This window comes from Tachysurus fulvidraco, chromosome 2 (assembly GCF_022655615.1).
Source record: "Tachysurus fulvidraco isolate hzauxx_2018 chromosome 2, HZAU_PFXX_2.0, whole genome shotgun sequence".
NCBI classification, from domain to species: Eukaryota; Metazoa; Chordata; class Actinopteri; order Siluriformes; family Bagridae; genus Tachysurus; species Tachysurus fulvidraco.
This window is the reverse complement of record NC_062519.1, coordinates 1,442,669-1,456,302: the sequence shown is the minus strand read 5'-3', so window position 1 is coordinate 1,456,302 and position 13,634 is coordinate 1,442,669.

The following is a 13,634-nucleotide window of genomic DNA, read 5'->3' as shown; positions in this document are numbered from 1 at the left end:
AGGTAAAACAGTACTTAAACCTGTATTGGCTAGTACAACTACACAGCAAATATCTGACAAAGTCTCTTTAAATAAAAAAAACATTCGTCTTTATCAGTGTTGTACTGTAACGGAGTACAAATACTTCGTTAGAAATATGAAAGTAGAAATGTCACGTATCTGTACTTTACTTCGCTATTTAAATTTGTCAACTTTCACTTTTACTCCACTACATTTCCGAGATAAAATGTATACTTTCAGTCCGTTATATTTCCACTAAGCATCTTCGTTACTCGTTACTACAAAATAAAATCGGAAGAAATGTGTGTGACTGCAATAAGGGAGGTTTGGTGAATCACTGCTCAAAGATTGCATTACGCTCCGCACGCTCTACGGAGAAGCACTGGTACGCGCAGCGTGCACGCGCAGTCATAGCTGGAGGCGTTTATTTATAACGTTAATCACAAAGACGGCAACTAAAAGCAGTGGAATTTCACTATTATTATTACCAGAGTTGTAGCACAAACAAAATATTAATACAAACAATCCATTCAATACTAAATAAAAATAACATTTATTGATTTGGTCTTTGTCTTGTGAATATTTTTTTTTATTGACTGCATTCTTCGGACACACTGTTTGTAGAGAATACACACATACATGAACTGATCTGATTCAAGACTGGCATCATTACATCATGCATAACATTTTGGTGTTCACTTTTGCCATTTTAAATAACACCATAACTTTTGGCTTACTATGTAGTCATATAATATATAATATAAAACTCTTCTTGTTTTAAATTCTCACTGAGGGCTAAAACCCCTAAAGATGAAACCCTAGAACTGCCCCTGATCTTATACCTACTGAAAATCACTGAAATTTTACTTTTCACTTTTACTTCAAATACTTAAGCACATTAAATATCAGAAAATGACTTTTGATACTTAAGTACAGTAAATATCAGATACTTTAAGACTTTTACTTGACTAATATTCTAAAAGGTAACTTTCACTTCTACCAAAGTCTTTTTCTAGTACTATGCTTGTACTTTTACTCAAGTATTGCTTTCTAGTACTTTATACAACACTGGTCTTTACAGACAGTGTTTTCTGAGTAAAGTTATTTACTCAAACATCGGTTCTTTACTTAACCTACATTTGCATTGCAGCCAAACAGAGATATCCAACCTGCATGCAGCATTTTATTCCGATAGAGGCGGGGCAGAGTTATGAGGTTTGACTGACAGTTTGAGGAGCCAATGTAGTTCCAAGGTTTAGTCATAAGCTCTCATAAACACTTTTCATTGCTTAAATGTTTGTAAAATCCCACCGTTAGAGGTAAAGGATTCAGGATAAGGATGACCGCATTGATTTAAAAAATTTTTTTTTATTAAATATTAATTTCTTTATTTTTTGCATTTAATATAGAATTTTTCAATATATATTTATATAATTAAGAAATAACTGGAAGTGTAATTGTAGTATCTTGAGATACCGACCAGTAAATACTCAGAGAAATCATTCTTGATGGTCGCTTTATTTAGGACACATCACAGGCTTTTAACAGTGCCGAGACATTACATTACTGCCACCTGCTGGACAGACTTAAATAGACCTCACCATACAACATTCCCCCCACACTTAAGTCGATCACTTTCTTCTTCAAAAGTAGGCAGTACATTTTCCACCTTCAATAGCCATTTAAATAAAGTGCATTACCCATCACCAAGTTCAGAAGTTCTTTTTTGTTTTGTGTTGATGGATATCATGATTAATTAGCCTTACTAATATGTTCTGCATCCCCGATGTTATACAAAAAACTACCATTTGCAAAGAAACGTAAGGCAACGCAAAGCATCTGCTCGGATGTAAGAGCACGGGTGATGGCTGATGTCTCTGATGTAAGGATGGATGAGATTATGGATGTATCTTACTGACTGTAAAAAAAACAAACGGTACCACTCAAATAAACATGCATAGAGATATGACCAAAATCCACTCTGGGCCTCAAAATCCTCTCCCGATTTAAATGTAACTCCCTACGAATTAATACAGACACCTCATCAACAGGATCGTCCATAACAGGACATTTCATTCACTTTGCTGCTCTCTGTGTAACTGAAATGTGTGCAATGAATGAGGTGTTTAAACATCGCTTCCGCTTTAAAAAACGGGAGGAGACCGAAAGAAACTCTGGGTTTACCGAAGAAAACTGTTCCCGACCAGGTTAGGTTCACAGAGAAAGTTACTATGGTAACTGTTGCTATGGTAACTGTTGCTATGGTAACCGAATCTGCTCTCAGAAACGGGCTTGACTTAAGCTGCTTTCTCGGGTTTAACATGCCTCCCTTTCTGAAACAGAAACCCCAGAGTTTCCCTCATTTCAGGGTTAACATACTCAGAGTTTTCACTTAAGCTCCTTTCTGAAACAGGCCCCAGACCATTAGATATGCTAAGCTAGTTTATTTACATTGCTGTGTGGCGCCGCGGGAGTGTAGCAGGCGCGAGTAGTGAAAACACGGAATGGAGTTTAATTTATATGGACTCTAATGAGCCAAGTGGAATGGATTTCAGGCAGCATTTAAAACTTGACGGGGTGCTTCTATTTTAATCGGCGCAGCTTTTGCAATCTTTACGGTAGTGGTAGTGTAAACGCACAGACCAATTGCATGCGAGTTAAGCCACCCACGTGATAACAGTCAGCCAATCAAGTCTGTGCATTCCTGAAGTAAACACTGCGACTCATGAGTGCAAGACAGATGAGAGAGAATTAGAGTAAAGTTACACATGGAAGAAAGATAGCGATACATGTAGAAAACAAAGGGAGAGAAACAGACGAGTGAGACGGAGAAAGGGAGAGAAACAGACGAGTGAGACGGAGACTGAACTCTGTTCACACTTCCCACTAAATCAGTGTGTCTCATATGTACAGAAACTGTGGCACTTATTAAAAGTGACAATGTGAAACGCCATTATGAGACAAAACATAAAGGTTTTGAACAAACATTTCCACACAAATCTGAAGACAACGTCCCTGAGACAGCTTTTCCAGGTCTGAGGACAGTAGCCCTATACATCCTGACCATGTTTGGCTCTACATACAACTGTCAGGCAGCTTTCTCTACAATGAACATAATCCAAACTAAATATGGTTCCAGGGTCACTAATGAGCACCTCCACATGTGTATGAGAGCGGCCCTGACTCCATTCAAGCCCAGGTTTAACATCCTGCCAAGCTAGAGCTCAGTTCTCTCACTGAGATATAAAAGGACAAGTTAAGCACTTTATTTAAACATACACAATTTTCACATTGTATTTATTTTCTCTTATATTGAAATGTAACCTTACTTTTATTTATTTAATGAGAGAACGTTATACATATCTACAGTCATACATATGTTCAGTTCTATGTTACGTGACAATAAATATTGTCAAAAAGTTTTTGAACTGTACTGAATTTATTTGATTTGACAGTCAGGTATTGATTGCTTGCAGATGTTGATACAACTACTAGACTACTTAAATATATATCACACTAACTAGTGAGACATTATGATCTTAGGGCCAAGAAATAAATGTGAAATGTACATACACATAAAGAAAAATAGGCACCCCACAAAATAAAACTGTAGAGACAAACAGTTTGTAACAAATACCTGATGTTGTTCTGTGTATTATGGACACTTTTGGACTTATCTTTAAATGGTCATTATCTTTGCCCCCTGTAGAGGGCGTCTAGCGCTTCTGAGAAATAGAGGCTGCAGAGCTCAGGTCAGAGTTCATTAAACATTGCCAGAGCTCGCAGCATAAACGTGTCTCTGTTATTTCTCTGTGGTTTGTCAATCACTTAAAATGACATTAAAAGTGTCATGATGTTGTTGTTATGCATGATAGTGCAGAGAAGTGCAATTACTTTGGTTTAAAAAAAAAGTTATTTTGTTAGTTTTTATAAATTCATGATTAAATTGTGTAATCCATGAACGAATGTGCAAAGAAACACTAAAAGATAAGCTAGCATGGACACAAAAGCAGTTCGTAACTATGTTTAAAGAGTTTTATATATGGATTGTGAGTTTGCAAAGAATTATATGTGAGTTTAATATGTATTTGGGTCAAAGCCAAAATGGCAGCGTGTGTATTTGAGTTAGAGCCAAAATGGCGGCGGCCATGTGAAAAGTAACGTGAAACAAAATGGCGTGTTTAAAGCCTGTTTAATGAAAAGAGGTAATAGGCACTTATGCTTTGTTCATAATTATGAGAACTGTGAATATGTGATTAAAATAAATGGAAACAGTTGGGATTTAAATTACTATTTGTAATGTGAATGTGGTGATGAATATTATATGATGTGATTATTTACATTTATTTAGAATACATGATGCAGTGTATTGTTCACATTGATACCCATATTGAGTTACTGGAACAAATATGGACTTTATTTGAAAAGAGAGAATTTATTTGAAAATATGGACTTTTGAATACTGAGTAATGCAACACAGAAAGAGAAAGTTATTTTCTCAACTTTTTCAACACGGCTACCAGATCCGCGTACTATAGTGGAGTGGATATGAGACGTTAGCAAATGGCCAAATATACAGTGGCCAGATATATATCATTGATTCTTGAGATAAGGGACAAAACATGTCCCACATCAAAATGTTACAATTTGCCTTAAAAAACAATAAATTGTTTCATTTAAAAAGTTGGACATGGAAGACTTGTGTATGTTTAGACCCTTAGTTTTGTATATATTTATGTTATTTCATAGTAATTTTATAAAATACCGGCACTGTACTATGAAACCCCATGCAAATGAACTTGTCCTCTGTAGAGGTCACAGTATCAAACTGCAAAAAAAAAGTATATTAAAATGCCCAAAATGCACAAATATGAATATGAGGTTAATTGCATGGCTTAATAAAATATCACAAAATACTTAAAGTGAACATTACATTATTTTATACATTAACAACAGCCTTTCAAAATCTGTCATCAATTCATGTCAACTCCGTCAGATATTTTTCAAATTCGAAATAAATCAGTCATATTTTGGTCAGCTTTAACCCTGAGGACCCCCTTTGAATTTTGTCTGTTGATGGATGAGGCAGTTCAACACATGGCCTCGTAAGTTTTACATTTTTTTAAATATTCAGCAAACAAATTGAAATCCCTGTGGTCACAGCTTTTATGTGTCAACACTGTCTTCCAAGTAGGGATGATTTTAATCAAGAATTTTTAAATAAAAGTTGGTATTTTGGTTTAGTTTAATGGCAGCTGACCACTGAGGAAAATCAAAATGGCTACCATTTATTAGACATGATTAAATTGAAAAAACATTGTTTTGTCAACTCCGTCAGACATCAACTCCGTCAGATATTTTGTCTGACGGTGTTGACATGTAAGCTGACGGAGTGGAAAAGTGTTCAAAAGTTTAGGGTCACTTGACTAAAATGTTAACTATGATCTTAAAAATCATTTAATCTGAAGGTGTATGGTTAAATGCTTGAAATTACTTTTGTAGACAAAAATATACCTGTGCCAAACAGATTAATTTCTGTTATTAGAAAACTAAAATTTTATTTTAAAATATTATTTTTGAAATAGATGACTTACACTGAATATTGAAAAAAAAAACAGCCAATAAGAGCCCAGATTAAATATGAACTCCTTCTATACTCTTTAAAATCATCCTAAATTGAAAATTTAAGAAGCTTCTTGAAAAAATGACACGTATACGGTTTTGCAATTTCTAGGCAAAGGGTGACTGCACTTCAGATGATAAAATATAACAGAGTTTTTTTTATTTTGGATGCTTTTAGTCACCAACATAATTCTTAAAGTTACATTTGTGTTATGCCGTAGTTTGGATGAGTTTATTATTTATCTGTAATATGGAAAAAAATATAAATATAAATAAAGAACAACTGAGAGACCCTAAACGTTTGGTAGCTACATAACATGATATTATGATGTAAGTATACATGTTGATTGACTTAAAATATCTTAATATATTTTAAATACATTAATATATTTAAAATATATAAAGGATTTACAGTTTACAGTTTAATTCAAATATAGATGAGCAATAGAGGAGCTCCAGATACATTTGCTTTTTTCTTTTGTTACCAGGAACATTTTGACATCTTCATGTGTGCCTTAAAGATCCTGTCACCAGGTACACTTTGTTTGAAGTTTGATACCCTTTCCCTTGATACTCTCTCACTTATCCATGTTAAAACTAGGTAATCTTTAATCAGTTTAATTCTCGATTAGTTTGTCAACACCGTCAATTGTGTGTCAACATCGTTAGTTGTGTGTCAACACCGGAAGATGGAGATTTTTTATTTTTATAAAAAAATGTATGTTTCTTTTGTTCAATTGAGTGTGTTCATACATTAAAACACCAATTTATCTACATGCATCCGTGTCTTGTGTGCAGAAAACAATTGATTGTATATATTAAAAATGAAAATATTAGTAAACTAAATGAAGGTAATTTAAAATGGCTAATTCCAAAACAATGTAAAATAATATTAAAATTGTATACAATACAACTTATCACTTAACCTTGCTAAGGCACACCATTTCTGCACACTTAAAGACTTTACATTGTTGTTGAATTGATCAAACACACAAAAAAACTATTTTTATGTGTCAGACGGAGTTGACAAATGTCAACTTAGTAAGTGAGTAAATGTACATTTTTATAAAAAGTGGTTGAATAAAAAACCTGTTCCTTTTCATGGTATGATAGATGAGACCCGTGTGTATGAAGATATCCAGTTCAAATTAATGTAGGATCGATTTTTTGTTCGTCACTTTTCGGAAGTACTTTTGTCCCTTATCTCAAGAATCAGTGATATACGTATATTATATTAGTGCAACCGGAAATGCAACACTACCTGACAGTATCTTAAAGCAGTCTAGAGCAGGGGTGGGCAAACTTTTTGACTCGCGGGCCACAATGGTTATTAAAATTTGACAGAGGGGCCGGGCCAGAATAGGTAATTGGTGTGTTTGTGTGAACAAATATAAATTAAATGTAAAAAACATTACATGAAAAGATTTAGCTTTTAACAGGCAGCAAAACACCATTGTGCTTAGTTTATTGTAAAAATTGTTTTACAAATTTATTCATTTAATAACATAGTAATAAACTCCCATTCAGTTTCAGTGGGAACAGTGTTGTTGGTCTCCTTTTTTTTGCAAGTGCGTCAATGGCTGGCGTTATATTTGTTGTGCAATTCTCAAGATAGATCCAAGGTGTTGGCAGTTAACTTGGATCTGTGACGGGCTTTGTTGATGTTCATGATGCTGAATGTCTGTTCACACACAAAGGTTGAACCAAACAACGTCAGCATCTTCTGTGCCATCTTCTGGAGGTTTGGAAACGTGGCTTCGTTAATTGATTGAAGCATAAAAGTTTGCCTTTGCGCTCCGGACACAAGAGACCTGCTGTCTCGACCATGCATTCTTTTAAAAAATCGCCTTCGGAGAAAGGCTTACTGGCCTTTGCTAATTTGAATGCCAGCAAAAAACCTGCCTTAGTACTTGACTCTTGAATCGCAGTTTGTCTGTGAAAAAGAGTTTGCTGAATCTGTAAATTAGCCGTCAATCTCTGAGTCTTGTGGAGACTGTTTACTAGCTAGTTAGCATGTTTTGTGGCAAAATGACGGCTGATGTAAAAACTGCTACAGTTTCTTGGCATATCAGACATACAGCTGTTGATCGGACTTCAGTGAAAAAATATTTTGTTGTCCACTCTTTATTGAACACTCGGCACTCTCTGTCTACTTTTCTTTTCTTCGGTCCGCTCATTTTTACTGAACGGCTGAAAGTTCAAAGCGACAAAATGAAGTAGAGAGTAACCGTTAACCGTAATGCATCACACTCAAGGGTCAATGTCTTCGTGGTGCGCCATCTGCTGGGGAAAGATGGGAATTACAGCTTGGTAAAATGATTGTGGTGTCTTTATAATAAAATTTAATTTAATAATATAACGTGGACAAGTTCGGCGGGCCGGATTAAAAAGCCCAACGGGCCGTATATGGCCCGCGGGCCGTAGTTTGCCCATGTCTGGTCTAGAGGGTGGTGTAGTGGAAATCTTTAAATATCATGTGTTATGTGTTATCATTGTTATGTGCTTTTGCAGTAAATTAAAAAAAATTGTACGTGCTTGAAAGGTTGGAACATTAGGGGAGTTTGTGTGAATGTGCTCGTTAAGAACTGAAAATGGAGGGTGCATAAAGACACAGACACACACACACAGACACACACACATACACACACAGGGTACAAAAAGAAGAGTAGAATTTGCCTCTACACAGTGAAGTTTCAGCTCTCTTTTTTGTCAGTTTAGTTAATTAGATTAGATTCAACTTTATTGTCATTACACATGTACAAGTACAAGGCAACGAAATGCAGTTTAGGTCTAACCAGAGTGCAATAGTAGCAAGTGCAGGATATACAGTTTGTACAAGATTTAAGTAAGTTAAGTATGTGGTAATATGGAGTGATTTACAGTTGTGTGTGTACTATGAACACATATACAGATCTACAGAAGGATATGTGCTGTAACAAAATATATGGTTAATACTATAAACAGTATTTTACAGATACTGTATGTATGTTCTAGGAATATAATATACAAATGAATATATATGTACAATGAATATAATGTACAGATTAATATATGTACATATATTCTGTGAATATAATATACAGATGAATATAATGTATATGCGCTATGTACATACCCAGACAGATGAAAAAGAAAAGAAAGAATTATTTAATCCTTTAAGAAGGGAATCCTTTATTTTAAATAAGTATAAAGAAATAATACTGATGGAGGACTTTAAGATTGTTTTCAGTAAACTCTATATGGCAGATGGGATGGTTTTTAAATCAGATACAGAGAGTAAAGAACTAAAGGATCCAATGAGTGAAAACAACGTGATAGACGTGTGGAGAGAGAAACAGAGGAAGAAAAGGAGGAATATAGTGAAGAACTTGCAGGACAAAGATTAAAAAATAGATCAATTACACAAAAAAGAAGAGTTCAGGAATAGATGCATTAGGGAGTGAAGTTTATATTGTTTTAAACAAATTTTTGTAAAGATTTTAAAAGTGTTTGGTGAAAAGGGTTTGAAAAGAAGACAAACAAATTTTGTGTGTAGATGCTGTGTTGTGTGTAGATGCTGTAGGATTTGACTCTGGATTATAAAATATGTTAAAGTGTGAAGTTGTAGCTGATAAAAGGATGTGATCAGTCACAGTTATTGTTCTGGATCTTCTACATCTGAATATGAATGATTCAGCTCCCAAACTGCTGGAAATGTGGGACGTGTTCTAACGCTTCACCACCATAACTGATTTATCCTGGAAAAAAGGTCTGAGGAGAGACTCCTGTCATACACCAGACCTGGTGAGTGTCTTATCATTAATGCTGAAAAACACAACAGGACAGAATTATAGACACATTTAAACACATTGCTTATGAACAACAGAAGCATAAATACACACATTAGATGTGACATTTTATGGCACACAGTGAATATTACACAATATCATACAGTAAAGAGACAGTAAGTCAGTAACTCACTGTAGTGTCTTCAGTTTACAGTGTGGATCCTTCAGTAGATCAGAGAGCAGCTTCACTCCTGATTCTCCTGGTTTATTATCGTTCAGATCCAGTTCTCTCAGGTGTGATGAGGAGTTTGACCTCAGAGCTGAAGCCAGAGCAGCACAACCTTCATCTCTAATACTGCAGTTATACATCCTGCAAGAAAGAAACCCTTCTCACACTTAACACTCTCAGTTTTAGTATTGAAAAAATTGAACTACAAAAAATCTTTATATACAGTACATTTACTCTCCATCTCACACACACAACAATGACAATATATCAGATCACTACAATTACAGTTACCACAGAGGAGAACTGGATGTTGTAGTGTTTATTAAAACTGTGTGTGTGTGTGTGTGTGTGTGTGTGTGTGTGTGTGTGTGTGTGTGTGTGTGTGTGTGTGTGTGTACCTCAGTATCTCCAGTGTACAGTGTGGATCCTTCAGTCCATCACAGAGCAGCTTCACTCCTGAATCCTGCAGTTTATTCTCACTCAGGTTCAGTTCTTTCAGACTGTAGGAGTTTGAGCTGAGAACTGAGGACAGAACTCTACAGCTTTCCTCTGTCAGATTACACCCATACAGACTGGAAGAGAAATGAAGAAGAGTTTGATTTATTTCTCTGATAGTGAATTGAGGTGTTTCCATCAGTGAGAAATAAAGTGTCCACCTGAACATAAGGTTCTAATGTCAGGATAAAAATATAAAATGAACATCTGTGTACAGATGTGACAAGTAAGAATGAGCATCACAGAGAAAAGGATCCTACGATTTCTCACCACATCACGTGTGTCTGGTGGCTCTTTCCGTGGAGGACATTGAAGATATCTACCTATTCGGAACCATGATAACAGGAGTTCTGCTGATTGGATTAGGCACCGTCCTGGTTTATCGAGGAAATCAGAAAACGGTGACAGCTGTCCAAAACCTCCCAAGGCTGCCCGTCATGATTGATGCAGTGGGCAGAGCAGTCAGCACTGAGGCTGGGACTATTAACCGCAATATGGATAACATCACGGTGAGGCTCACTGCTTTGGATACTGTTAACATCACAGAGAAGCTCACTGCTTTTGAAAGAAAAATGAATGGATTTGGAGACCAGAACGGACTAAGAGAGTAGTTGTGTAAACTTGAATGCGTCCACTCACCCCAAGACCAAACAATCCCAATCTTATCTGCTTTCGGCCCCCCTCAACCAGCACTGGCCTTGGCCAAGGCCACTGCTGGAACAACAATTCCCCTGGAAGAGCACTGCAGCGAGATGCTCTTGTGTTCCTTCCCCCATTTCCACAGACACCTGCTGATTGTTGTCTACGAATACTACTACGTGATAAGTAAAAATGTCTCTTTTACCATTACATTCATATCCTCGTTCATGATCACTCTCTCAAAACTAACCTACAACTAGACTGAAATATCTTCATAATAAATACACATGAACTTTTATTATGAACTGTGTGAATGAAACAATGACTTACTCATAATGTCTAAAAAGACTCACTGGTGTAGTTTAATGATATAATTTACAGAAAGAGTCACTGAATGAATCAGTGAATAAATAAGTATGAATAGTTTTGATGAAGAGAACCAAATGATGTGAGTCACTGGTATGAATGGAAATGAGCAGCTCTAGTTCTGGACTGATTTGGAGCTTTGGGGAAAACAACATCATATAATACCATTTCTGTACAATCAGTTTATCAGAGCTTTTTATCTCCCAATGATCTTCTCAATGTTCTATTTTCTGCTTGATTTTTCATGTCTAATGACTTTAATATTGTGCTGCTGTTATTTAACACATTTTATCATATTATATATATATATTAGGGCTTGGCAAGTTAACGCGTTTTTATCGCATTAACGCATCAATTAATTAACGCCGACAATTAGTTTATCGCGCGTTACCATACTTTTTATTTTGAAAGTCCGTTGCTCACTGCGTTTGAATACACATAGATAGACTGTAATAATACAACCGAATACAACACAAACCATGGGTCACAGGAGGGGTGGGATGTTTATCAGTGGGCTACTGACTGCTTGGGATGAGCGTCATCACGCGTCTCAACCTATGAAAGCATTTGTTGTGTGCCTAAGAGAGCTACAGCGCGAAACAGAAAATATCTGGTGCAGACAGAAAAATGGAAAAAGGTACCGAAATCTTAAATAGACATTTTTATTTTAAACCTCTTCCACACGGTGGAGTTGATAGAACTAAAGCTATTTGTAACCACTGCAAAGCTAAATTGTCGTATCTTCGAGTCTGAAGTATCACTTAAATTGCTCGGAAGGGACCAGTTATAATGTTATGATTGAGGTTCTGGACATTTTATTTACAAACTAAACAAAACGTTAATGTTATATTTAATTTGATTACATTAATGTTTAAGTTAAGATTTACAAGAAGTGTTAACTGCTACTAACTTTTAACTGCTGTAAAAAAGCACTTCATTTGTTTAAAGTTTTGACAAACCAAATGTTATTGCACTTTTGTTCAGCAGTACTTTGGAAGAACTTTTGATTTCATTATTGAATTTTGCGCATGCTGCGATTAATCGCGATTAAAATATTTAATCGTTGCCCAGCACTAATATATATATATATATACACACATACATACTATTGTAAAGATTTGTGTTTAAAAACTTCTATAGAAATAAAGATATGATGATTAGAATTATTCCTCAAAATTTAAAGGGGTGTGTGTGTGTGTGTGTGTGTGTGTGTGTGTGTGTGTGTGTGTGTGTGTACATCTGTGTGTGTACATCTGTGTGTGTGTGTGTGTACCTCAGTATCTCCAGTGTACAGTGTGGATCCTTCAGTCCATCAGAGAGCAGCTTCAGTCCTGAATCCTGCAGTTTATTGTTACTCAGGACCAGTTCTCTCAGACTGGAGGGTTTTGAGCTGATAACTGAGGACAGAACTCTACAGCTTTCCTCTGTAAGGTCACACCAACGCAGACTGGAAGAGAAATGATGAAATATCAGAACACTGATCTCAAACACACAAACACAGCCATAATCCAGCTAAAGTTGAAGATGTAACAGTTCACGTTTCTTCAACCAACACTGCAGATACAGTGCATTTTATTACAGAAAATAAAGAATTATACAGCAGTACACTACCTGAGTCAGTAAACTTTACAGTTTTGCAATCTTACAGTAATGTTTAATTGTAACTATTCAAAGCAAATCATTTGTGTGTGAACTTGAAATAAAAAACTTTGTGTTACAGTTGAACTAATTGGATGAAACCACTGTCAATAATCTAAATGAAGTGTTTGAATAAAATGTTCTTATGTTGGTTTGGTGAAAAATATTTGAAGCATTTTAAAAGATGAAAACATGTTCAGACAACTGAACCATTTTAAGTTACAGGAAAGTAATTATACTTATTTGTCTGAACATTAATAATTCATGTTAGTTAGTTAGTTAGTTTAGTTAAGATTGTGGCACAGATTAAACACAAATCTTACATATTAATTACAACTAATATGGTTGTGGTGAACCACTGTCCATAATTTATTTGAGTTTAAAATATAGATTTTTTGAGCATCAGTGATGAAGAGCTCTTTCTTAGCAGCATAAAGAATGGCTTGGAGGATTGTATAAAAAAAGAACATTGAATATCAGAGTGAGATTTTAATGTGTCTAACAAACAAATGTTCAGTCAGTCACGTGAATCCCCCTGTTTTAGACACTTTTGTAACCGAGTGCAACAACACAACCAGTGGTGGTAAGAAAAAACACACAGAATGGTATGAAGGGTGAAGTGTGTAAGTGGCCTTGGGTTTTCATTTGTTTGAACCGTTGTTCATGTGCAGGGTTGTGTGTATGTAGGCGGAACCTGTGATCGGGATGAGACTGACTGGAGGAATTTATCTATGTTGCGTATGTTCACAACATGTGCCTTTTTTTGGTTAGCTGTTGGTTTAGTCTCTGCATGTGTTCTGAGCAATAGCATGGATTACATACTTTTTGTAAGTTTTTTAATTTTGCACACCGGTACTGGATTGTCGGAGTTTAGCAGA